This window comes from Charadrius vociferus, unplaced genomic scaffold (assembly GCF_000708025.1).
Source record: "Charadrius vociferus isolate BGI_N301 unplaced genomic scaffold, ASM70802v2 scaffold363, whole genome shotgun sequence".
Taxonomy (NCBI): Eukaryota; Metazoa; Chordata; class Aves; order Charadriiformes; family Charadriidae; genus Charadrius; species Charadrius vociferus.
Genome location: NW_009647942.1, coordinates 208,774 through 235,951, shown reverse-complemented (window position 1 = coordinate 235,951; position 27,178 = coordinate 208,774).

Below are 27,178 nucleotides of genomic sequence, written 5' to 3'. Positions count from 1 at the left end.
AAATAATAATAATAAAACTTCATATTATTCAACAGATCAATAAAGGACAGGGAAGAGAATTGCATTTCCCACCTTGCAGTCTTATACTCTATTCCCAAGGTTAAAGTAGCTGCTTTCGAGAATGTGGGTCATGTTTAATGTCCCCTTGAAACTCCAGCAAATTATTACAATAAAGTTAATATGTTTTTCTAATACTCTAAAAAAAAAACAAAACACCCCAAAACTTTACAACAAATTATTATACCTCCCCATATTCTTGTGATATTATTAACCCTATTTCCCAAATTCAGAAATTGAGATTCAGGCACAAAAAGCTTTTGACTGAGTTCAACTTGTAAATCACTCACAGACCTCTAAATGTCATTCTTATCTTCTCTCAGTCTTGTGTTCAACTCACTGACCCAAACAACAAACTATCTATCTTCTCCACTTAAAAAGTTCTAGAAATAAATTTACTAAAACCTTGATTTATATTCTGGTAAATAGGAGATTTAATTATGATTTTTCTGATTGCAGCATCCTGTCTTTAAGTGTTAAATGGAGATTCCTTTAAAATATCTCTTTTAAGTTGAAAAGTGATTTGGATTAATCAAGTCAAGCTCTGCTTACTCTGGTACCTGGGCAAAGCAGAGTAACTCCATTCACACTGATTTTATTCAGATTTCTGGAGATGACAGGAAAGAATTAGACTCATTATATCTCATTTAATATGAGATTTTGAAATCTCTATGTTCTGTACATTTGGGTAGACATTTAGTTCTGCTCACAGTGGGAGTAAAATATTTACAGCAGTGATCATAGAAAGTTGGTAGTCCATTCTACAATGAGATGATGATCACTCCCTTATTAATTCTTAAAAGCCTATCTAGAGACAAGAACAAAGCTCCACGCACCCCAAAGGAAATATATAGCACATGGATGCACATCTTTGTCTAACTGAAGTTTAAAAGAAGTTCTTTCCAGTGAAAACAAATATTTTATTTTATTATGGTTACTTGACCTTGAATCAAAACAATTGCTTATTTCATTAGGCAAGAAATCTACTTTTACTCTGCTTTAATGAATAAATAAATAAATAAATAGGAGTCACTACATGCTGGTGTTTGCAGTGCTTAATTTCTTTTCCAGTGTTGAGTGACAAGTCTCATTTTTATCATGGAATCAAAGGTGACTTGTTTCTTTTATTCTCTTGACAGGAAAAGAATTGTTTGGATTATTAATATCAGTTGGGTGCTGACAAGTGAAAGAAATTGCCAACTTTCAGTAACTGACTAAAACAAAAACAGAATTGACCTTGGAAGGTGAAGGTACAAAAATAGAAACTTCAATATATCCTTTTACTTGACCATTAAAAACGCATTGTCTTCTTCCCGACAGACACCTGTATGTAATCTGACTAAATAAAGGCTGTAAAAGTACCTGAGTATAGACACGCCTTAGGAACCTGTTTCTGTGTGACGAGGTTTAGCATTACCAAAAGCTGATCTAAGCACTTTTCTTTAGAAACTTTAAAAATATATTTTAATGAGGGTGTAACTGAAGCCTTTCTGAGGCTGCTCAACCCTACAAAAATAATTATGATGACTGTTCCTCATTAGGCAAAATATGATTGTTTGAATATTTGTTATGAAGCACGGTATGGTTAGATTCCTATATGGCAGGAATTCTTAATGGAGAATTTGAAGTATAAAGGATTACAAATCCAGTACTGTCAAAGAAATAGGTGGAATATCACTTACCTGTGTGATGGACTTTCAAGGTGAGGAAATGATTCTGGTAAAAAGTAGTTGATAAATAAATGCAGTCTTAGGAGCAGAGACATTTTTTATTTTTCTAGCCACAGACCTTGTAAAAAAGATGGTCCTTTTTCAGATGCGTTAGGTTTCACAGAGAACTAAGCCAAAGCATCGGTGTCACAGCTGTCAAACTTTTCAGTGATTACCAGTGAAAAGACCAAATAAAACATTTCCAAAACAAAATAAATACTTAACTGGTAGGTGATTAAACATTCCTGACCACAGCAATGAACAAGTAACCATAGGCAATTCAGTAGCTAAATAAAATACTAAGCCATGGACGCCTTCAACTTTTTCTAAGTGTTGCAACATGTACTTGAGGGAGAAAACACAGTATTTTTTGTACGTAGTTCTCAAACAGGGAATGAGGCTATAAATTACCAGTGCTGTCTGATTTTAGTTTAGCATAATCACAAGTAATATGTCATAAAATCCTTAATGAAATAAGGTGATGCAAATGGATATAAGGTCAATAGATAGCAATTAAGTTCCCTTTTCAAAATGTGATATGTGATGTTCTTTGAGTATGTTCCATTCTTATACTTCTTTTCCAACACTAAGCTGCCACTTTAATTTATGTATTAACATTTTTAGGTTTCTGCCTGCACAAGCTTTGGATGAATCTCACACAAGTTCATTTACCTCTGATATCGTGATTCGGTACTTTGAAAGTGTTTTTAGAGTTTATACTCTAAATTGAAGAAAATTTGCTTTGGAAAAATTCAGAAAGTTTCAGTGAACTCCAAGATGCAGCTGTCTGTTAGGTTCATACAGACTTCACTTCTTTCTCTAAGACCAAGGTTCCTGGAATATTGCCAGATTCCCGCCCTTTCCTCTTCCTTTCTGCATCTTTGTCTCCTACAAAAGCTGTCTAGTCATGCTAGTTCCCATGACCACCAACCCCTTCTCTCTCTGCCAAAGCTGTCTTGCCAAGGTAATGCTGGATACAATGGCCTTTATCTTCATTAGATATAATTTGTCCAAAGGAATTTCCTTCTCTGAGGGCAGCAGGGATAATGACAATGAGATTGATGTCCACAATAGAGGTCTTGATTCTTAGTGGACTAAGACACACTAATGCTGCTTTATGGATGTAAGATGGGATTTATAAGACTGGAGTTTATCCAGACAGTCCAAAGCATGAACAGGGACAGCCAATTTGTCTGCAGGAATCTGCACAGAAATGGTCACAGAATGCAGAAGTAAAACCACCACCGTTATCAATGAGCCGTATGAGACTTCAGACATCATGGATAGACAAAACCCACCAACACAAGGATAACAAAGCATCCTTAAGTACATTTCTATGTAATCCTTGAAGCTAGAGGAAAAAAAAATAATCAGCATAAAGTTTTGTACCCCTTCTTGATTTAAATTACTGCAGGAAGGTTTTGCCTTCCTGTAGATATGAAATGTATTTGTTACATTTACATTTGCTTTCTGAGCCTCTGTTTAGTAGATTTCAACTCAAAGTAAAATATTTTATCAAGTAATTTGGTGGGAAAACAAATTACCATTTTAGAGTATTTACTAAAGTTTAATTGTACAATTCTTAACTGAATTCTTATAATTTGTTGGCTGTTCTATTTGTTTGGAGACACGCAAAACAATAGTATTTATCGTACAGGAATACGCTAACAGCATGGCAAGCTTACTAAAGGGGAAAGAAGGAGCAGAGGGATACAAAACAGCAAGTCACCCAGTTAGTACATCAGATCAGGTCCAATGCTACTAACTGCATCTCATAACAGTTTCATCTGTGCAGTCTTTAATATCAGTGACACAGTAATAAAGCAAGGGAGAGAAATTATTTTCTCAAATATAATCCTGATTTATAGAAGGTTGTGATAAGAATCAGTTTTATAAGAAACAAAGAATCATCTCCAAATATGTATGTATTTCACATCTTAGTAACAAAAAGTAACACATTACATGGTGGAGTTACACTGAATTTTTCTTCCTGTGCAAAACACATTGTGTTTTGCTTCTCTCCATAGCATTTACATACCCTAGAAGGCAAAGGACTGGATGTTAAGCTTGTAGAAACTGTGCCAGGAAATGTCTGTGTTACTTTGGGACATTGCTAACTACCAGACCTAGAAGTATGGCACCATCAGATTATGAACACCAATGTATCTCTCATTTTCTACAGAAATCTTTCATGCAGATGATTTCTTTGATCACCCAAGATGGTGGTGCCTCTGTGTTAACACATTTAAAAAAGGTCAAAATGCTACACAGTCAGTGAGTAACGAGGAAAAACCATGTGAGATATGTATACCCACAACCACCATGGTCAGAGAAGGAGGGTGAGGAGGTGCTCCAGGTGTCAGAGCAAAGATTCCCCTGCAGTCTGGAGGACACCACAGTGGAACTGATCGCTGTACTGCAGCCTGTGGAAGATCCCATGATGAAGCAAGTGGGTATGCCCTGAAGTAACTGCAGCCCACGGAGGACTCCTGTTGGAGCACAGGAAAAATGTGAGGAGGAGAAGAAAGGTTATGGACTGACCACATCCCCTATTCCCCATACCCTCTGTGGCGCTTCATGGGGGAGGTAGAAGAGTCAGGAATGAAGCAGGGAAGTTGACCCTGGGAAAAATGGGGATAGGGAGATGTTTTATTTTTTTCTTTGTTTCTCACTATCCAAATCTATTTTAAATGGCAATAAATTACATAGTTTTTCCTCAAATTCAGTCTGGTTTGCCCATGACAGTAAGTGGTAAGTGTCTTTATAACAACCCATAAGCTTTTCCATCTCATTATTTCCCCCTGTCCTGTTGAGAAGGGGGAGTGAGAGAGCAGCTGGGTGGGCACTCAGCAGCCAGCCAAGGTCAATCCACCGCACCTACAGAAGGTTTTGTTTTGTCTTAACAGGTCCTTGTTACTTCTTTCCTTCTAAGACTTTCCTCCAAATTTATTCCTTCTAGTGGCTTCCAGTATTCTGCTGAATCCTTCTGCAGATTATTCAGCAGTATTTGCCTCATCAACTACAGATTTGAAAGGTGACAGTCGGTTACTTATGTCTCCCAACACCATTTCCGTAGGGCTTTTAATTGCCACCAAGGAACCTGTTTAAAGAAGCTGAGTTACAAACCAAATTTTGAAAGGCGAGACAAATGAGCACGATAAGTTACTGAAATAAGAGACAAGAAAATTATTTTATTTTTAAATTGTGTTTAAACATTTTGATGTTTCACAGATTGACTTTAAGTAAGAATAATGGCAGCAAAAGTGTAACATTTGTTTATTTACAGTGGAGATATGATTTTCTAATCATTTGCTAGTCAATCCGTAAATCAGCACTACAAGATAACTGTGAATTGCTCTTGCTTACAGTGGAATTATGGTGCTTCAGTAAGTTATAAAAACAGAAAATTTGTTTAAAGAGGCTTGATCTTTTTACAACAAAAATTAGCCAAAAGATGTACTTACACTATATGAATTTGCAACCACATCTGTACCTAGTGGCAACCACTTGAGGTGGTGCATGGAAAAGAAACACAGAATGAATGAAAAAGCACTGATCTCTAATTCCCTGACATGCAAATGTTAATGGCAAAGAATCAGCTTAAAGTCCTCATAAAAGCACTCTTTTACATACCAAGTCTCACATATTTATTATTACTAGTAGTAATATTGACAAAACAAGACCTATTCTTGATTGCAGCCTCTTGTGAAACACTATATTGCTGCAATACCTCTTTGTGGAAAACCCTGTTTGACAGAGAAACTTAATTCCTGAATTGTATTTTGTGCTGCCACAGTAAAATGAGGAAGCGATCTAGTAGTAAGATGAAAATGCTTAGCAAGTGTTCCTAGAGATTGAAGAGTTCTGCAACTGGAAAAAAGCTAAACACTTGTCTAAGAGAAAGTATTTTCTAGGGATCAAAACAATCCTATTAGGAAGGATTTTTCATAGTTTTTCTTGTGTCCATTTCTTACTGTCTGTTTCTCATTAAATTAGAATTAGGTCACCTACTCCTCTCCTGAAGTCTGGTTAAATATGAAGGAACTACAGTGACTTTCTTCTTGTGATCAGTGATTAAATAATCAGTTAATTAACTAATACAAATTAGTCCAGAAAGAAATGTAATGTAGAAACAGTGGCATTGGACTTAATGATAAAACATCATAGTTATTTATAAAATTATTATAACAGACATCTTTTCTCAATTGCTAATATTGTTTTGAGTCTTCAGAGATCCAGCCTTACTATAAATTAAGTTTGTACACAGATACGAATACAGACCTCAGATTTATCCTCAGATTGAATATCAATGTTCAACCAGGAGTGGATTACTTTTACAACTTCCAGCTCTGGTAAATTCAGTTCTCAGACCATCTGCTCAATTTAAACTTAATATACTAATATTTAAATTACACAAAACCTAATACATTGTAACACGAAGAATTCGGGACCATGCAGACACAGTACTTACTCTAGTGAGTGATGATCAAATCATGAGCATCCATCAATTTACTGCAAAATGTGGGCAGTACAATGAACCAGTTGGTATTGGAAAGTGTCCTATGTTGTCTGACATAATCAGATGTGGCTGATACTGGCAAATATGACAATCCAGGACATCTCATTGAATTGAACTCAGGCTACTGTGATAATTTTAAATCAGAAAGCAAACAGTTTTAGGCTACAATAAATGGCTTTCCAGTAAGCTGAGTGTGAGATAAGATTGAATTCTGTCTCTGACTTTTCCAAAATGTTTGTTGAATATGCATGGGAATACTCAAAAAAAGGAAAAGATAACTTTTTCCCCGTGTATATACCACTTGAATGACCATAGGCTTCTTCTCTGCTCCAACAGTTGCAGTGCAATTAATGTTGAAGTTTGAAAAAGTATTTATTAAAGAATTTAATCAAGTATTTGATTAAAATGATGCATATGTCATTGATTAACCAAAATCAGAATGAAAATAAAGTGCATGATTAATGGTGAAGTTGAGAGCTAGTTAATTAATTCAGTTCTCTGGATCGTTTATATTCTTTCAAGTAGACTATTTTAAAAAGATATGAGAAGAAACAAATAATACTCCATCACACTTGACCACTTTTAAAGTTGGAATAAAAATAGGTGTCTGAAAATGCGGGAAGGTTTTTTAGTCAGGTTTTTTTGTTCACTTTCTTCAGTGCCATATGTGAAGATGAATAATGAGAAAACAACACTGCAAGGAAGCAGAATTGAAAGGCTTCAAATTATTGTGTTAATGCAGGTTTTTATCTATTTTCCCATGATGATAAAAATATTATGAATAAAAAGATGATTGGCTTTGTTATATGAAAGACCAAGTGAAAGGACAGGCAAGACACCGGTGCTAGATTTTTGAAGGCTTGGTGTATGTGATGGATCAAGAAAGCTGCAGAAAAAAAAAAAAGTGGTTATTCAAATGGTCGAACAGCTTTCAGGTTGATTTCCATATTTTTAACTAACTGATGCATTTTTATTTTTCTTGGACTTGAAGGAACTGCCTCAATATCCTTTGTAGGTAATGTGCCTGAAAGAAATATACCACGGAGGATTATTTTTTTCTTTAACAAAAGAGAAAGCCTGTTGCACCCATAAAAGTAGAAATGCACTCAGCAGACTTTAATATTAGTTTGTTTTGAACCCAAACACAAGCAGACTCAAGTAGCATAGCTGTATAAGCTGCAATTTGCACCCAGTGGCCCTGTAAAAGATGGTACTGCTGTTGCTAGAAACCGACCTTACACTAATTATGCCCTTTGCTATTTGTGCAAGGACCCAGGTCTCACTCATTAAACTTGTTATCAATTTGTTATGAGAACTTGTTTTGTGAACCAGAGCTTTGTACCAGGGGTGTCTTATGATGTGCAGTTTAAAAAAAAGGTAACTGCAAATGCGTTGAAAACATGGGCACAAGTTGAAAGAAGAACCTCAAAACCATGAAAATTCACTGATGGACAATTAATGGTCATTGAAAAAACACAACCTTGAGAGCAGGGAAAAGTCTGCTTTTCCTTTAAGAAAAGAAGTGAAGGGACTCCCCTGCCCCCAACAAAAAATCCACAAAAACTCAGTAAAACAAACAGCTGAGTAACAGGATAAGGCAGCTGCCTGGGGAAGTAGCATCTCTGAGGTATGCAGCCTGGGGATTGGTGCCAGGGACCGGGAATTGCCTAGAAGCTCAGGAATCTTGTAAAAGGATTAGATATGAAAATTAGAGAGGGTAGAAGAAAGATGTCTGTTTCTGTCCTACTGCTCCATACTGACAAATTTTCAGTTCTGGTGACAGAGATCACCAAGGACTACATCCATTAGGCTAGATGTGCAGAAACAGCTCCATAGTATTGCGTATCACAACTGATGCACGATACAGTAGTTAAGGACTGAATGCTTTGAATAGGCACTGATAACGATGCATAAGAGTTGGTGGCTATGCTAAATAGTGGGTAAAAATTACCGGTAAGCACAAAATGTATTGTAAATGAATGTCAGTCTGGCAAGTTGGGTTTTTTTAAACTTTTAAACTGGCTTGATTTATCAATCTTGTAAACACTCCCATTAAAGTGAGGTCTAATTCTCTAATTGTGTATATTATATATACCTAAATGTTTCTCTGTATGTGTGTGTATATGTTTAGATATGTATATCTGTGTACAGTCACAACATATCCATTGTGAAAACAGAATGATAGACATCATCAGAGGGTGAGTTAGAACGTTGATTGGCCCAAATACCCTTGGGGCATTATGTCATATCGCTAAATAAAATCAAACAAAGATCACTGTCTGACCCTGAGGCCAGCTGGCACAGGCTCACTAAATTCACACTGTACAGTATTTGGCCCAAGGCTTCTTCAGGGCCCATATGGTGTCTCTACAGCCAAAAAAGTAATTCTAATTCTGTGTGTGTGTGTGTGTGTATGCGTGTGAAGGAGCAGGTTCAGTTCAAAGTAAGGCAAGAAATTGAAGAGATGTATTACAGTTCATTACGAGGATGTTTTCACAGTAATAAACAAATAGCTTGTGTGGCCAGCCCTGGTGTGTGGGGTGAAATCATGTAATGGGTACAAAGCGAACTGGGCTAATGTTGGAGGACCTTGTAGGGCAGAGAAAGACAGATGGTACATTATTCTCCCTACTGTCTATGGCAAACGATCCCTAGCATATGTTAACACCTGAATCATGCCCAGGCAATGTCTTGGAAAGTGCTAATTGGAACGGCTCAAAATATGCCAGGGAGCATGCAAACAGTTAAGCAGTATGGATGATCAGAGTCCAATGCTGACTTTGCCTCCTGGTGCTGTTTTATTTAACAGTACAGATGTAAGCTCTCTGTCTCCATTGGCAGTAGAGGGAGGTTTCAAGAAATAGGTAAGATTTCCAAGGATTGTATTTATTTTTGATTATACGATTCAGACCCTAATGAAATTAAAGATGTAGGAGCTGAGAAGTTAGGTTAACCAAGTCCAGAAAAAGTAAACTCATAGGTTGATTTCTTTGTCACTTTTTGGTCTTTTGGTTGTTCAGTTGCTGGGTTGTTTTTTTGGTTTTTTTTTCATTTTCTTGATCTGTTGAGTCATAAGTTGCTCATGGTATACCAGATAGCCTGATATCATAAGCAGCAAAGGGAAAAGGAAGACTATTTTGATATTGCAAAATACTTAAGATGCATCCTGTCACACTGAATTTCTACTTTTCTTTTTTTTTTTTTTTCTTTTTTCTTTTCTGTGCTGCATGTATGAGCTGTCCAAATCTCATTACGATATTGGTATATATAATTTATGATTATTTCATTTTACAAAAAGACTAACAGAATTCATTTGTGTGTCAAACTGTTGAGTGTTTTGCTATCAGGGCAGCAGTTCATAAGTCGTACAGTCTGAAGTTTATCTAAGCTAACATCAGGAGAAATTACATCAGGTAGGCTTTGTATAAATGTTTAATAAAAAGTAAAGAGAAAATCACATCAGCAGCAGCTCCTGCCTTACAGTTCTCAGGCAAGTGCCTAAGGTGAAGTGAATCAAGTGCTCTGTGCCTGGAACTAATGTTAAATGTCATTGGGATACTATACGTGGACTAAACTTTATATGCCACTGGGGCAGACCAGTGGCTTGACTCAGGTACATAGGCTTGAACCAGGTGCTTTGCTGGACAAATATGATGAATAAGATGGAGGATTTTCTTTCTAACTGCAATGTAGCTGAGTAACTAATTTTTTTTTTTGGCCACTATTAATCAAAAAGCAACTACAGACTTCAAGCTCACAGCTCCGGACTCGCCTTGGCCAGAGCTGGGCTGAGCTGGTTTCAGCATCTGCCTCAGGGCCAAGTGCCTGTTGCCTCCCCTGCCTGAGCTTGAGCTCTGCCAGTGCCTCCGTGGGAAGGGTCTGGCAAACCCAGGGGGTCACTGCCCAACAGACAAGAGCCCTTGCGGGGAAGCTGAGCCTGGGAAGGCTGCGGGACCATGCTCACACTCAGCTGGGAGAAGCCAAAAGGCAGCAGCCTGGGGCAAGGAAACATAAGCCCATGTAGACCCCAGTACTGAGGAGGAGGAGACCCTCCCCATGAACATCATACCCCTGCTGGTGAAGGCCTTGGGATACTGAGAGCTCTCTGTGTTACCCCTTACTTCTCTGCTGGAGAACGGCTTCATCAAATTCAGAGGGGCATTGCAAGGGTGAGAATAGCATCAAAGGAAGGGGGAGATATTAGTAAGTTTTCTGTATAACAATTTAAAGGGCATTAATGAGGCTTTTTTATATTAATTTATACCCACATTGCTAGTGTTTCTTTAAGTGGACAAAAGGTGACTATTGTATTTTAATTAGATTTTTAAGATATTACTTACACAAAAAAAATAATTATTGAGTCCACATGTATGGTATGTTCCCTTTTACACACAGTGTAGTACCATTGGTTAGAATTTAACTTAAACTTGAATACGAATGAGTATTGCAACAGATTTAGAATTTCTTTGGAAGATTGTTGGTAACCTGTTTGAGTTACTAGCACTAGGTAAAACTCCAGAACTACTGAAACCGCAAGTAGTTTTATCATGCCCTTCAAGGGGCATGCATTTTATTGTTTACTCCCCCTGAATCCTGATGAATTTTTTATCTGAGTGATAACTTACAGTAATAGCAGGCTACCTATGCTTTCTATGAAATACAGTCCTGTGATCAGTTTTAAATATTTTGCTTTTCATTTTTGTTGCATGCTCACTTGCTTCTGTTCAGAGAAATGGTAAACAGAAAAGAGGCACATCTTCACAGCTTTTAAGTGTCATTATCATGTTAAACTCTTTTCTTAAACAAAATTGTTTCAGTCTTAACTTTTTCTTGTGCCTATCAGCTCTTTTGTGTTAGTATGTCTACAAATGAATATAACATTCCTGTTCAGCATATAAACTGATTTCAAGACTGTAATAGTAATGTCCATCACTATTTTATATTTTGTGGTTTTTGCACGAAAGTATTTGCTTGATTTTTTTATTGTTTGTTTGTTTGTTTGTTCTTTTCCCTTAGGGGAAGCTGTGGGTTTATTTTGGCTTTGTTTTTACAACCGCATTATACAGAGAAAATATGTTTTTGATAGGGGAAGATGTTTCTCTTTTCTTGTTACAACTGAGGACATCACTCCCCAAATGCCTTTCAGTATCCATGTCTTTTTTTTTTTTTTTCCAATCTGTAATCACGTTCCTTTTTATTTACAACCCGTTTCAGTTGCCATCATATTGCCTTTTCAAATACCTTTATTGATCGCTGTAAAATTTGCTCATAATCCATAGTTTCAATTAATGTCATGCAATGTCATTTTTAAAAGTTTAGGAGACAGTGATGAATTTAATTAATTTTGGAAAACCATATCTACTAAGTAGCCCACACTGTATTAAGGTTTTTTTATAGTTTTGCACCATTTAAACAAATCAGTTAAATATATGTGTTTGTAGGCAGGAAATACTGACACTTTGTCCTGGCAAAGACTTAATATAGACAGGACACATCATTCACCAAATATTGATATATTTCCAATTAAAGTAAATTTATTCTGCCTTCCAGGTGGATTCAGCACAAACCAGCAACTACTCTTTGTCTATAAAATAGGTTAATAAACCCAGTTTTACCTTTAAGTAAACAAAGATATCTGGCCTTGATGCTTTCAGAGCAGAGGTTAATAAACATATGACTAGTCTGGCTTCCTGAAATATTTAATGTTTAACTTTGGAAAGGCTGATATCCTGAGTTATCAAGGGTATTTCCTTTTAAGGGTTTTTGAAGGAACAACAAAAACCCCTTAGGATTTTAGACCATGTCGAATTCCTCGATAACTATTTCCACAAAAAAAGTGTTAGGATTTGCAAGCAGATTTTTCATAAAGTGCTCCTGGGGCTTGCTAACTCTAATCAAACAGGCTTCATTTCTAGAGGGTGTTTGATGTAATATTCTGTATAATTAAAATACATTTGGTTCCAAGTACAAACTTCGTTCTTGGCCTTCAGAAGCCAAAAGGCATTACGATAGTGTTAATAAGGCTAATTAGTTAAGGCATTGGTTAAGATTTAAAAGGGTATTTCCAGCTAGCAATAACTGGATATGTTATTCTGTATTGCTTTTGGGTTTTAGGTGGTGGGGTTATTTCAGTTTGCATATGGAGCACTGTCTTTCAAAATTCTCTGTCTTCGTAGAAACAAAGTATTTTTGATTAATACACATAGAGGTTTTGTTTCTTTCTGTTTGAAAGAAGAGTAGGTATGAACAGAAAATTGAGATGTTTCTTTTTAACACAGTCTCCTGGTATTTATAATATTATTACAGAAACCAGAATACTGTTGTCACTTAATTCATTGACTCATGGAGTCAAACCTCTTACTTTTCTCTACCTTTATTTTTCTGGTAGGTTAAGTCTTTTTGTGCTACATCCCTTCTGGATGAAACAAATTGTCACCAGTCATGGACTCAGATGATTTAAATGATCCGGGCTGTAATTATGGATTCTGGAATATCTATTTTTTTCTCTGACCATTTCATAAATTAAAATGCACTTTCTGAACATAAATTAAGGGTTACCTGTAAATATAAAAACCTGCAGCCACATCCATAATAAACTTCAAACACAGAGAAGGCATCAATATTGTTATTTGTGTTCTATGTGATAACTGGCAAATCCATAACTGCAGAATTAAAAATAAATACGTAAACAGACCAGACAGTCTGAATACTGCAGTCTTAGAGATACAGTAGGTAGGAAGAGAAAAAAAAGACATATCAGTCTTTGCAGATGCTTACTTTTTATGTAGTCTTTCAGAGGAAAAAAATATATATTTACCACCAGCTGAAAGTATTCCTGCCACTCTTTGCCTTTTTCATAGTTTCACTGTATGTGTTTGGATAATTTTCAAAAGACTAAAAGATGATACCTAAAGGAGGTTGTATATATAGCTGTTTCCTCATGGAGGTAAGCTTGCTGAGCTTAAACAGAAATTGTCCAGAAATTGTCAGACACAGTCAGAACACACTGTACCCCAACAAATATGCCTGTCCCAGGGGAGGAAAAGAACCTACACAAAATTCCACATTAACCATGCCCCCCCATAAAAACACGTTAGATGTTTGAAATTTTGCTTGTTCTGGGTTTAATAACAAAGTGCAGACATAACCTCAATGGAAAGAAAGTGCTTTTTGATGGTTAATTATGGAATTACCCCATAAGTGGAATTCAGAGCCATGAAGTTAGTTACTTAATTTCCATACACATTTATGAAGACAGTTAATTTCCTTAAAGTTGGACAAAACTTCCCAAAGGAACAAGATTTTTCCTAGAGTAACCAAGGCATGTTGACAATATAACTCAAAAATCCCACCCAAGTATCATAGCAAGAGGGGCAGGAGGACGCTGCTATTCAGTAAGGATCCTCCCTAGAACATTTGTGTCCAGACTTACTCATTTTAAGTCCTGACAGGACAGTGCTCTTCTTTTATTAATTTGATGAAACTAGCATTGAACAGGCTGACAAGGGAGGCTGTGCAGTCTCCATCCTTGGATGCTTTCAAGACCCAACTGGTAAAAGCTCCAAGCAAACCGATCTGACCCAGAGGAGATTCAGTTTTGAGCAGGAGTTGAACTGGAGACTTGCTGAAGAAATTCTGAATTACTGTAAGATCCTACGATCAGGTCTAGATATCTATGTCTGATTTGGCCATCTAGATAATGTTTACAGTAATGGAATAAGATAGTTATTTTTAGCACATGACACGCATCATCCTACTGTCTAAAATAAGTCCAGAGATGTGTTCTTAGTGATTAAGACCCTTAGAAGAGAGTGCCTAGAATTCCAGGGTCTGCTTTCAGGTCTTTGATGCATTTTATGTTAAAGTTATTTAGTAAAATATATCAACAATCTTAGACAAAGAATAAGAAGTACAATTTGAGAAGCCTTGGGATCTTCAGTGTAAGAAATGGAAACACACAGCAGAATTAGGCTGCCGTTGAACAGAATTTCTTGAAATAATAGTTAGATTAGTCATGTTATGTTAGAGTTAATCATTTGCATCCAGACCTATAACGCAAATGTTAGAGCCTCTGTAAAAATTACAGATTTCAAATATTAAGTGGACACTCATTTAATAAATATAAATTATGATACTATAATAATAGCTGGGCAACAGAAGCAGAATGCTGTCATGATAATAACATAGTAACATTACTCTTTTGTATGGAATCCTCAGTCTTCAAGATTTTTGTATGAAGTTAAATTACTTTGAAGTAATTTGATCTACATTTTTTGAAGGCAACGGGGGAAGAAGGAAAATAACTGCAAAATATCTAACCTTGCAAACGATTTATTATCTGGCCAGTGTTGATTCTACAACGTCTGCTGTCTTTTAGCTGTAAGTATTCCTTCCAAAATTTTTCCCACTTCCCTTCCCCTTATACAAAAGTACGAGGAAACCAGATGTTAATAGAGATTGTTATGCTAAAACTCAAAGTTATCCTTCAAGAACGCTGACCGACTCACACACTGTAGCACATATATCCTCCACAATGCTTATGCCAGTTCATGAATAGAGGAGTAAAAGTCCAGTTTAATTTATATAATCAGATAACAAGCATATTCCTAACAAGCAAAGCAACTCAGTAAAATGAACTATGAGTGATCATCATGCAAATCAAACTGGCCTTCACACTTCCATGTCTCTAGGTTGCCTCTCTGGGGCTTACAATTATGAATGTGTTAAAATAATTCTGCTAGAAATCTTGTTTGTGTTTAGATCAGCTCACTAGAAAAAGGGTAAACAATGTTTTACATAGCATACGAGTATTCATGAAGGTCCTTCGGCAGATGTAAGAATTATGCTGTTGATCCTGCAAAGCCTTATGCATAATTTATACACAACTTTCAGTGAGAGTATGCATAACTGTATGATTATGCGTGTGTTAGTCTTTTCAGGATTGGAAAGATACAGGTCAGATCCAAGTCCTCAAGGGTACTTTAGTGGGGAGAACTGGAAACTCCACTAGTTTTATAAATAAAACTACAGACCCAAGAAATGAACATAGCCACAAAACCATTCAGGGTATGAACTGGCACAAGGATTTGCAGGAAGATTTTAGGTGACATTGCCAGTTATAGTGTGAGAGAAGCCTCATTTTAGCTATGGAAATCCAAAAAAGGTATTTGTAATACAAAGAAATAGGGATTTCAAGAGCTATACTTTAGTCCATTAAGGAACTAAAGGCAGAACTGTTACATGGACTGAATGATGGGGGAGAATGACATGAAATGTGTCATAGAAAGAACAGATATACTTATGAATGACAAATGGAGGTGAGTTATGAATTGAATGCTATAAAATAGAAAGAAGACTATGATATCTTCAGATAAGTACTGATGGTTTATAGAGATAATACAGTTTAGGTTATGACTGATTTTAGGAGCACAGACATTTATTGGAATAGGCATAGTATAAAATGAAAACATGAAAGATGGATATATTAAAATTGGGAGTTTTGGAAGGGAGAGGAAAGACTGAAGTAATGCACCCTGGAAACCAGAATAAGTGACCCAAGTAAAGGTTGCCATTTTCATAGTGAATGTAGTATATAAAACAAAAATGGTTGAAATGCTATATTGTATTGTGGTCACTGGATTTGTTTTTCTACGAATTTTTCTCAGTCAGGCATGAGTAAGTACCAGAATGAATGCTTGATTTAAAGCAGGTCATATCTGAAGGGATGATTTACAAATAATTGTAATGATATTTAGGAAGGAATCAATTAACAAGAAATACTTAGTGTTTAAAAAAGTTTACAGTACATGGTTATGGTGTCATAGATGGTTATATGTCACACAATTATCAAGTTAACAGAAATAAACATACTCTAAAATTACTAGATAAATCTTTCTTTAAGAGCTATTAAATGAAAAGGAAACTTGTGCATTGCAGACCTTGAGAAGAATGCTAAAAAAGACAAAAAGGATATTAAAAATGCAGAGAGAGATGAAATAGAAATCTGAGAAGAATGATGAAAAACAGTAAAGCAGATAAAGGGGATATTAGAAAAGAAAGAGAAAATTGAAATAGATATGTGTATTAAGAGATGCTAACTACATTTCTGAAAGGATTTTGAACACTGCAAAATAAGAGATCAGTGAAGGATGAAGTTGAAAATTTCAAGATGGAATAAGATACAGACTGAAAGAGAATAGGAAAAGTGATAAACCATTAAATTGATATTTCTTCCATGAACTGCACAGTATTTATGAGAGAATAAGAAATCATGTCATCTGATATTAGCTAGATGTCCAGAATCTTGAAGGCTTTCAAAGACAGTGAAGAAGTTTGGGCAACCCACAACAAATCTTCAGGACAACACCCTCCCCCCTCTTATCAGACACTTACAATTATGACACAAGACATACATGTACATAAAATGCAGTTGTAGTTAAAAAGTAGAATTTTCAAGATGACACCTGACCTCAGAGAAGATGAACCTGGACTGGCATTTATACAGTACTTTGGTGGAGAAACAGAATTTTTTGTTAATAAAACCGTATTTTGCTCTAAATTCATGAAACCTTTGTACTACAGACTACTTAAAAGTCCATCAAATACTCGTGGAAATAATGGATTATGAACAGTTGTCAGTATAAAGTACTGCCTCAGGAACACAAATTAGTATCTTTCAGAAAAAGAAACAAATAAAAGACCATCATATATTTGTGACTGATCTTAAAATTTAAGATAAAATAGATTTTATTTTTCTCTTAATTTAAATAGAAAACATTAAGGAAAGGGGAAACCATTAAGAAAAAAAGAAGGAAAATTATAGTATCCTAAGAGTTTATTAATCATTATGGTCCAGATCCTGAAAAGTATTAATTTTAATTCAAAGTTCCTCTTAAAATTCTTCTTGGTATTAGGCAATTTGTAACATGCTATGGTAATTAATTCAAAATTTTCTGTTGTATCTTTCAAGGTCCAGACCATAAGCATCTATATAAAAACCCAGGAAGAGTTTTGAACTTCTCTGTCTCAGGACAGACTTTCTGTACAGCACATAAGGAAAGTGAAGAATTGCAGAATACATTCTCCTTGTGTTGTACGTTGAGTAAGGATTCATCTAAAGTCATGTGAAACAAAAGCTGCATAAACTGGCTGATGGGGGAAGAAACAAACAAGAAAACAAAGAAAAAAACACCACTTATGATGGAGATGCATCATAAATCCTGTTCCTCTATTTTATGTAGATTCTCAACCCGAACCCTTCTCACGGAAGTTATGCGTCCATATGTTTTTCTTCACCCTGGAAAACTAAAGGCAGTACTTTCTTTCAGAAAATAGCTGCTCAAAGAGGAGATTTCACTCCCTGTACCTTCTATCTAATGATTTGATTGGTGATGTTAGTTCACACTTCCCTTTTGCCTTCCAACAGAATGTCTTAATAACCAGAATATACTCTCTAAGTTGTATTATTTTTGGTCTTTTCTGCTGAAGATGATATGCTAAGGATAAAATAAAAAGGCCTTTCATTCTTTAGCTTCATAAACCTGCAATAGGCATTTTCCTGAGAACAGGTAGTTAGATACAAGTTCTGATCCCACAACTTGGTACTATATATTATGTTTTTAATAACACCACCAGCCCCCAACCAACACAAAACCCTACGCAACTATAGTCTTTAAAGCACGGACTAGAAATTTTGTTGCCCAGCTGGCCACATGTACTGTAACTGTAAATCTTAGAGTTTCAGCTAGGTTATTCATTCTGACTCACAAATTTTAAATTTCGTCTAGCTTCAACAGGAATCATTTAATGTCCCATCTCCTTTGACACGTTAATCCATAATAGTTAGGACACATTCTTTCTAGAAGGTTTGGAAGAGCCTTTTCTTGGAGAAGGAAGTGAACACCTATCTTGAATGCATTAACTCAGCATGCTCTCACCTCATCCTCCTGTAACTGGCAGAGGTAGTGGCTGATGTAGTTTGTCTGGGGCCTGATCTGTTTGTCAGGCTGAAAATAAATTTAACTCTATTTATCTATTTTAAGAAATCCCTAATTACCACAGTCAGCTAAAGTTTAGGTAGAAAAAGCCACTTATTCCTTCAAGTAGTATGAGCATAAAAAAAAGAATTGTCATGTACCTAGGAAATTTTAGTATTGAAAATTGAAGTAGATGATACAAGACTTTAGACTTTCAACTGTGAGATGGCAAGAAAAAAAAAAGTCATCTGAGCATTACCTGTAAAAGCTAAACTTCAGCAACTTCACTTTCTCTGAACTTAGCTTTTATCATAAAATCATATTTGGCAATGGGAAGAATCACAACATTTTGTAACAGCCACACTATTTCATTCAGCTAGAATCTACCCTCTTTCTGATGATAATTCTCGCTGGTCATGCCTGAATGCTTAACAAGAAATTTTGTGTTGCCATCATCTTGTTCGTTTGTGCTTACATTATATTCCTTGATTTATGTGAATTTCCAATACATGTATCTTGAAATCTGTCTCTGCAAGTACATTTACTGTGTGAAACAAAATGTGAAGCATAAATGCAATCACATGGATAAATGACTATCAGATTAGATAACTCACTAAAGAATTTTGCAAAAATGTAAAGCACCTTTATTTACCTAAATACCAGTCTTAAAATGAAAATCTCTTCTCAAAAATCCACGTATCAGCAATATATTTCCATACCATCACCCATAGTCCCAAATTGCACATAACACCACCACCCCCAATTTAATTTATAATATTAATAACAAAGACATAATACAGACTTTGACAACCTAGATGGTTTCGTACTTAAAATACTGTTTGGGGAACCAAAAAGGAAGCTGGAGACAATAAATACTGTATGTCTCAGAGAAATTATGTGAGGATTGTAGCAGTAATGCACATAACCTTAGCATGATTTTTGGATAGAAGTTCAATGTATTATTACTGTAATTTTCTACGTGCTCACACTCATGGAGAAGATTTTTGTTATTATATATCTGTTTTTATATCCCAATTTGAAGTGAAATTGAAAATAGAGTTTGTCTTTCCTTCCTGAACTTCATAACATTCACACTGTTTGCAGAAAACATGGTATTTAAATTGTTTTGTTGTTGTTGTTTTTCTCACATATATAAGATTGCCTAAATGCCATTACTTCTTTTCCATGTATTGGTCAGTTGTAATAGCAGAGTCCCAGCAGATAGCCATCCATCTGGAATTTAATGTTATGAAAGTAAAATAAGCTTATTCAGAATTTCTTCTCATCTCTTGCAGTGAATATTTATATACACATGCAGAAGGCACACAAAAATTAGAATCCCCTGCAGCTCTCTCTAAACATAACACTGCCTGCCTGTATCAGTCTGGGTGACTTTGTTCAGGCACTCTCAGCTGTATGCAAAAATGCTCTCCAAAGAGAAAAAGAGAGAGTTACATACATACATATACACACACACATATATATGAACTAGTTACTTACAAATAAGATAACTAGTTCATATAATACCTTAACTAAAGATAACTAGTGCTTAAAGAGCGAGTAAGTTAAACATCAGTATGCTTACTAACTTCTGTAAGATGCCTGAAGAGTCCTTGCTTGCTGGTCAGGCATCAGTCAGGAGGGGAAGGGTAAGCCTTAGCTGCCCTCAGGAAAGATCCTGAGTCTTGCTCTCTTTCATTTACTTTTTCTTTTCTGTCTCTTTTTTTTTTTTTTTTTTTTAACAATTTTGTGGTCTTCTATGTTGCTGTTTTTCCTTTTGAAACCTTGAGCTACTACTGATCAGTGCCTTCATAGTCATAGTTTTGTCTGTAACCTTACCTTTTTTTTCATGCATCACTTAAAATTTCCTCACAGGTTATGCAGCTGTGTCATGTCAGAGCTTGGCCCCTGGACCATGTACCGCTGAACTAGAGGTGGGATGGGGCAGGCAAGTGGGAAGAGGAGTGAAGACAGGGTTACAGAGTCCCAAACAAACAGAGGTCTTGACCTGAAGTTGAGATCATGTCTAATATTCAGGGAAACTGTGAAGACAGACATTTTAGAGCAAAACTGTTGTGCAACATGTGAGATCTAACTCCAGACAGAAGAGGCGCTTGTTCAAATCTTCAGGTAGACAGCACCTAGAAGATGCATATCATGTACTTCGGGAAGGACTAAGTGTGCACTGAGTGACAGGGCAGAAGACAGAAGAGTATGCTGATACATCAACAGTTGTTGGCCTGGGAGTGTCATCCTCAGCCAGCATCTGATGAGAGCTGCCTCTCTCCCACATCAGGGGTGGTTCAACATGACCAGGAAAATCATCAAGGGGTTATAACCTCCACTGCTTAATTTCTGTACCTCTGGTTAACCTGAGAAAGGCTGGCAAACATAAAACATGACTGTATCAGTAGTTATGTCTTCACTTTGATCAGACAGACATCTTGGATCCTGAGAATATTGATAAAAATCCTTATTCCACTCCTCTTTGCTGCTCTTTCTTTTTTTTTTTTTTCTTTTTTTCTGTGCCTTCCTGTTTCTACTTTGTCGGTGAACATTATCTTCCATTCTGAACTGGACAGACTGATTTCTCTTCCTAATAATTCCTTTACCTAGTACATTTTTTTACGAAATATTTATCTGAAAAAAATAAATTCTTTATATTTTTGATCAATTTTTTTTTTTAGAAGCTGTTTAATTTCTTTTTCAAGGAGAATGATTTTTTTGTACTGTTATTATACTAGCATTATTACACTTTTCTGAACTGTACTGTGTCCTGTTTTGACTTACTTTCATGTCTTAGTCACTCATTTCCAAAATACATCATGACTTTCTATCCAAGTTTGGAATGGTCACCACACAAACTGAACTCTCTAAAGCAGAAATATCAAGCCTCAATTAACTATGTGATTTGTACAGAAAGAGCTCCCTTGATTCTCCACGTCCACTTAATCCATTGGTAATTTCTAAATTAATCCTCTTTCATCCTCTACCCCAGCCCTCAGAAAAGAATATGTAAGTCATATTGTATTTAGGGGGTTCACAGTAGATTCTCACATTCTTCCTCAGCGAGAACTATTTTTATACCATATACAATATTTAACTAATTCATTTATTGAGGTAGTGACTGTAGTGTTAGAACACAATTTATGGCATTGATGTGTGATAAATCTGACATAACTGTTTCCCAAATGCTTTTCAGAATATCCTTTTAAATATATGCATTTTAAGAAAGATCTTGATCCATGAAGTTCTTGGCAAAGCTCCCATAGACCTTAAGGCTACTACTAAATATCTTTAAAGTAGTAGAATAAGGGAACCAGGCCAGAGAATAGGTTCAAGATTCATACTCTTCTTGAACACACCTTACCATATTTCCCAAAAGTAAAAGCTGCATCTTGACTGAATGTATTCGCCAGTCTGGTAGATGTGGCCAATTTTTCTTTAAAAATCTTTCTCCCTTTATGCCAGGTTTAAGCCATGATAGGAAGAGTGTAAATCACTAAATATAATTTTATCATTATTCATAAAAGACCTCAGATCTTGAACTGACCTGATGCTGCAGGGTTTGAAGACCTACCTGCGCTCACCTTGGTCTGAACTATAAATTCAATTTATCACTTGTTATCAGCTCACCTGCCTGAGCTAGACAATGTTGTATATAGGAACGTCCTGGCATACTGAGGGAGTCACTGTGTAAAATAATCCCAGAACACAACTGCTTTTTCAGTTGACTCTGGAAAAGGCTGATTGTCCTTTCTGCAGTGAGAAGGAAGAAGCTTCTGATAACAAACATAAACTCAAGCTACCCAAGACCAAGGAGGAATAAATCCCACCTTGACCTTTTATTGAGGAACCCAGGATGCTGACAAGCTTGCTTCTTGAGAAAGAGTGGCACCACTGACACCAGGACCCAGAGGGATATTGGAAAGGCAAGCACCACCAGGAGTAGAGAGTTTATGTTCAACAATTTAAATTGCCTTAGTGATAAAGAATTTCTATATTAATCAGGCAGTCTGGACATTAAGGCATTGCCTTAATTCTAAATTTTTGGTATGTACCTAATGGCATAGTCTGACCTGTCTCATAGTAAAACCTTTTTTGGTTTAAAACAGACCTGGTGCTCCAAAACCACTGGTGAATTAATAAAAATATTAGAGCTGAGAAACAGTTCAAACATGTTAATAGTTGCGTATCATTGAGGACATATTTTGCCCAACTCCTGTGTTACGTGTTCTTGTAACACACTAGAGATCATCTAAAGTCTTGCCCATTGATGATCTCCTCAAACTCATTCCTAAATGTAAACTATTACGCAGGACAGATGTGAGACAACTAGGAATGTTTGTAAAATAAGATATGTGTAGTGTAATAATCCAAGGTTTTTGACATACCAAATGTGTTCAGTTCAAATGTAGACAGGTTTACTCGGACATTTTTCAAAGTTTTGCAATGGGGTTAAAGTGATCTGACATATGCAACTAGATCAGGACTTCGCTATGTCCAGGCTTTCATCTGCATGGGTTTTCTCTGAAGACATTTTATTTACCAAAGCTTTGATAATTGTTCCCTTTTTAGAAGAATGAGGGATTTATTTGCAGCCTATGGAAATCAGCAGAAGCAATCAAAACCAATATGAATGTGTACATCTCTTCATATGTCTTTCCTTCTCACCGATCTTAATTCATTTTTGTTTCATAATCTAATTAGTTATGACTGAAAAGTGGATTTCTTTGGCTGTAGGTGTTTCCTTCACTCAGCATGTCCCTCTTTTGATCCCCCTCTCTGGGCTTACTTGACCATTTCCAGTTTCTTAACTGTGGGAGTTAGGATCCTTCCATAGTCATACCACAGAGTCAACAGAAACGAATTGTAACAAACCACAGAATTTCACAGAATCATGGAATGGTAGAGGTTGGAAGGGACCTTCAGAGATCACCTAGTCCAACTTCCTTGCCAAATCAGGTTCACCTAGAGCAGGTTGGACAGGAATGCATCCAGGCGGGTTTTGAATGTCTCCAGAGAAGGAGACTCCACAACCTATCTCGGCAGCCTGTTCCAGTGCTATGTTACCCTCAAAGTAAAGAATTTTTTCCTCATGTTGAGACAGAATTTCACGTGTTCCAGTTTGTGCCTGTTGCCCCTTGTCCTGTCACTGGGCACCACTGAAAGGAGTCTGGCCCCATCCTCTTGACACCCACCCTTTAGATATTGATAAGCGTTGATGAGATCCTCTCTCAGTCTTCTCTTCTCCAGCCTAAACAGACCCAGGTCTCTCAGCCTTTCCTCATAAGAGAAGTGCTTCATTCATCTTTGTAGCCCTCTGCTGGACTCTATCTAGTAGTTCCCTGTCTTTCTTGAACTGGGGAGCCCAGAACTGGACACAGTACTCCACATGAGGCCTCACCAGGGCAGAGTAGAGGGGGAGGATGACATCCCTCAACCTGCTGGCCACACTCTCTTTAATGTACCCCGGGATACCATTGGCCATCTCAGCCACAAGGTCACATTGCTGCCTTATGGTCAACTTGTTGTCCACCAGCACTCCCAGGTCCCTCTCTGCAGAGAGGGTCAACCCCTAACCTGTACCTGTGGGAGGGGTTATTCCTTCCTAGGTTCAGGACCCTACACTTGCCCCTGTTGAACTTCATTAGGTTCCTCTCTGCCCAGCATTCTAGCCTGTCCAGGTCTCACTGTATGATAGCACAGCCTTCTGGTGTGTAAGCCACTCCTCCCATTTTTGTGTCAAAAGCAAACTTGCTGAGGGTACACTCTGTCCCCTCATCCAGGTCATTGACGAATATATTGAAGAAGACTGGACCCAGTACTTAGCCCTGGAGAACACCACTAGTTACAGAGCTCCAAGTAGACTCTACGCCACTGATCACAACCCTCTTTTCCTCTACGTGCCTAGAGATGACATCCAGGATGAGCTGTTGCATCACCTTTACAGGGATGGAGGTGAGGGTGACTGGCCTGTAGTTTCCTGGGTCCTTCTTGCCTTCTGAAGACTGGCGTGACATCAGATTTCCCCAGTCCTCAGACACCTCTCTTGTCTTCCATGACCTTTCAAAGACGATGGAGGGTGACTTCACAATAACATCTGCCAGCTCCCTCATCACTTGTGGGTGTATCCCATCAGGGCCCATGGATTTGTGGGTGTTGAGTTTGCCTAAATGATCTCTAACCTGATCCTCCTCGATCAAGGGAGAGTCTTCCTTTCTCCAGGCTCTCTCTCTTACCTCTAGGGTCTGGGATTCCTGAGAGTCAGCCTTAGCAGTAAAGACTGAAGCAGAGAAGGCATTCAATAACTCCACCTTCTCTTCATCCTCTGTCACCAGGGCACTTGCCTGAGTCAGCAGTGGGCCCGCATTCTCCCTAGTCTTCTTTTTACTACTGATGTACTCGAAGAAGCCCTTCTTATTGTCCTTGACATCCCTTGCCAGGTTTAATGCCAAGTGGGCCTTAGCCTTCGGCATCTTTTTAAGTCTTAGTATATAACTACTTTTTTTTTTTATCTATTGCAATGCACTCCTCTGATATGTTTTATACCACCTGCTTGCCTTGTCCATTGCTTTATTTAAGTCTGTAAAGCAGCCTGTAAGAAAGAATCCTCTTTGGATGTAAATCCAGTTCAATTCCAAAGGAGCCACCTTAAATTACATCAGTCTCCATTGCAGCTCATTATATTCCCTTTCATATCTACTTTGCCTTATTTATAGGAGGAGAATAAGCTATGGTTTACATTGACTATTAAATTTTAGCCTGAAATGCTAACTTTCTATTTGTCAAGGCTTTTATATACCCTGGTGGCAATTCTAAGAGGAATGTTCCAGATATAGCACGATGCACTTGAAGTGTCTTACAAGTTAGAGACTTCTTTCTTCCTCCAGGCATCTAACTTTCACATCACAGGTCTTTAATGTTAACAGATTCAACGATTCTCCTTTGACTATTACCATATAGTAGCCCTACTGTACACCTTGTGTTCCTATAGTATACCCTGATCAGGGTCATGACCGTACCTTTATTCTTCCCCGTCATTTTCATCATCCAGAACATTTATTTGTGTGATTTATCAGGTATGTTTATGGTATTAATGGTGAAAGCACATTATCTTTTTCTGTTTTTGTTTTTGTTTTTTTTTTAATCATGATAGCTTACTGCTGTATTAAACTATTACCTTTACCTAAGGTTCATATTTATCTGTCTTTTCTTGTGAGTAGTTTAAAGAAAATTTTTTCTGCATGAAGGTGGCATAACTATTATTTTAGGTGCTTACAAATATTTCAAGTGAATATGACCATCAATATATTGTAAAATGTAGTCATTATTTTTATAGTACGTACAGACTTTAGATGACAAGAAAGGGTTGCATTCTTTCCTTACATAATGACTCAAAGCTATACAAACTGTTAATGCTAGAAGTTAAATGCTGGCTCTTTAGCTGCAACAACAACAACAAAAATGTTCTGCAAAATTGGTAAGTATTGTTTTCTGACTGCTACACTTCTTTACGTGTGTTTTTTGTCATGAGTTAGAAGACCAAACTTGTGCTGAAGCCTGCCCCATCATCACACAGAGGGAAAAGACTATTCTAAAAATGGAAAACCAGAACATAATAATTCAAATAAAGACAGCTAGTGAAGTGTCCATCTGGAGTTATGCCTTTGGTCAATCATAACCATAGTCACAATCTTCCTTGGAAAGATCAGTTAAATCATAAATAGAATATTGATTTTGAATTGTACAAAAGTAGTAATTAAATAAATATGTAGATGTTGTTAGTCACTTCTTTTTGTTTAATCTCTTAACTATATTGTTGAGCTGTTTAAAAATCATCCTACGTTTTGTGTACCTGTTCCTTAGGAATATTTTAATTTCAAAAAACTATATCTTTTTTTACAGGTATTTTGACCTGGATTGAAAGCAAAGCTTATAGTTTTAAAATAATTTATTTTGGTAATATTTCATTTAATGGAAAAAGAAAAGGAAAAAAAAATGGTAAAATGCTCTGAGTGATATTGAATGATGACTACTCAAGTGGCTTACAGCATTTCAGTTTTGCTCTTTTGTGAGAATGACCATATACAGAACTCTCTTTACCTTTGGAATTCAGTAGCAGAGACTTTCATACTTGTGATACTTCTTCAGAAGTTTCAAGTACAGCGATTGTTTATGAAAAGTGTACTGTGGAAATCCATTATCCCCTCAAAATATTTCAAAGGAAATATCTGTCCTTTGTGTACATGTTTGTTGTAAGTCCTCACTGGAAATCAGTTGAAGTTCAGTCATATCACAGTTGTCATCTGCAGATACAATTATATAGCTATATTTAATGCCTGAGTGGATAGCCCCACATTACAGTTTAATTTTCCACAGAAATCTAAATTTGTTCTTGGACTGTGTATTTTTCTGTCATATTAGATAACCAGTCTGAACAGAAATCCAATTTTAACTCAATCAGCAATACTTTGAAGAAGGTTATGTAAAATAACTTGCACAGCTTTTAGTATGTCACCCAGTATGTGACTAGCCTGTTCATTTATTCATTGTTGGGAACATTCTGGCATGAGACTCAACCTCTCTACCTGGAGTACTTTTTTATTGTTTTGAGAAATGTTCTCCCTTTTTTTTTTCTTTGTATGGGATATGGCAGATTTTTTTACTACTTAATCTGGAAATTTATAGTTCTAATGTTGCGTCCTGAAACAAAAGTAACATTCATAGTGCCATGAAATAGATATGCCATTTATTTTGGTAGATTGCTGAAGAAAATCAGATAAATTACAGTCCAAAATTACTTATTTGTCTATTTCCTTCCACTGATACAGGATTATTCTCCACAGTATATCTCTGTGTACTTATTTTTGTTGGTTTTAAACTAATGGAAATTATTGGACTTCAGCAGCTCTTCA